Source organism: Lycium ferocissimum, chromosome 8 (genome assembly GCF_029784015.1).
Source record: "Lycium ferocissimum isolate CSIRO_LF1 chromosome 8, AGI_CSIRO_Lferr_CH_V1, whole genome shotgun sequence".
NCBI classification, from domain to species: Eukaryota; Viridiplantae; Streptophyta; class Magnoliopsida; order Solanales; family Solanaceae; genus Lycium; species Lycium ferocissimum.
The window spans coordinates 22,226,218-22,227,996 of record NC_081349.1 but is presented as its reverse complement, the minus strand read 5'-3'; positions in this window follow the sequence as shown (position 1 = coordinate 22,227,996).

The window sequence follows — 1,779 nt, the reverse complement described above, 5'->3', positions numbered from 1 at the left end:
TTCGGGAGAATACTACGAGACTAATAATCCGGTTAATTAACAATTGTGAACAAAGTTGTTAAGGTGTGATACTTGAACGACTCAATAGGATTGGTGAACAAACCACGACCCTGGAATACTTCTAAAATCTTGATAAAAGCAATACTCAAATACAAATTGTGGTTACATTATTAGTTATTTACATTATAGCATTAGTTTACAAAACAACCATTTTATTCTTTACTTGCATAATTAGTAGTAATAGTTTATTTTCGTGAAAGTATTGGGCATAAGTCTCTGTGGGTTCGACATCTGATTTTATATAATCACTATATTACTTGTACGACCACGTACACTTGCGTGTGCAATAGGACGCAACAAGTTTTTGCCCCCACCCCCAACCCCACCCCACCCCACAGCGTACGGTACTAATGGTGCAACCAAACTTGTCGTCATAGTTAGTTACGTTATCATAGGTGAATAATCTGTTCCAACAAATTTTAGCTTTTTCTAAATTAAGTTGGTGTGGTGTGTAAACAATTCGGGTTGTTACACTACCAAAAGTGCTTACGTCTACCTGTTAGTTAACCAATAACTTTCCTTCTCTCTATATACTAGATGGCGTATGCCCATGCTGTGCACGGACCCAACACTGTGGATTATAGTGTATCTATGTGTATGTAGTTGTGTTTGGGTAGTGATAATATATATATATATATATATTATCACTATGTTCAAAACACGATTAATATAACATTAATTGTAGTTTGTGCTCCGTATCCAAAACTTTATTATATTAGTGTTTGCTACGAATACAAAGTTTGCAAAAATTTATTAATACTTTTTAAAAGAGAAGACTTGTTTAAAAAGAAACTATTTTCCTCTCTTTTTTAAAGGTGTAAAATATTCTATTGTTAATGTATGTAGATTGGACCTAAACAATACTTATTATTTTTCATCAAATTTTGATTTGGATAATTATAATTATAATTATTAAATTAATTTTACATGTTTAAAACGAAATAAAGTAGAAGTTTGATTTTCTATTTAAACGAAGAACTACTATTTTTTAATTTTTGGTGAATATTCTTGGTTTAGCTCATTTTACTTATGATGTTGTCTTTTGAATGTTTTTTAAGGAAACATCAATTAGAATTATAATTTGACTAATTTACCTTATTTATTATTTGATCTCCATTTAATATTATTTTTTCTTTTACGACATTAATCTCTTTTCACATTTATTAGAGTAAGAATAAAAATGAAAAAGTAATTAAATTTTATCTTATTTTAAAATATAAATATTTTAAGTATATTTATTTTAGTAAACATAACAAATAAATGACATGGCGGAATAGCAAATACAATAGCTAAATATCTAGATTAGATCTCAGGCTAATATAAGAAAAGAAAGGAAATTATATGGTTTGACTACTTAACCTTTTGAAGAAAAACAATAATATAGGGTCCACGTTTTTCGTTGTACAATAATTTCATTTGCTCCCACTAATGGGTTGATAGGCATATGGCAATGAATCCACCATTATTGACTTAATGGGGATACTTTGGGAATTACATGAATATTGTTTGATTTTTTAATATAGGGTGCACGTTTTTTTTTTTTTTTTTTTTTATAACATGAGTTTGGAGGTGGTGGGATCCACTTTTTATTTTTTTATTTTTTATATTTCTTGATTTTTTAAGTATGGGGTCCACTATTTTTTTATTTTTTTTATTTTTTACATGAGTTGGAGGTGGACGACGAAACCACCCCCAACTCATGCTTCTAATATAGTACTA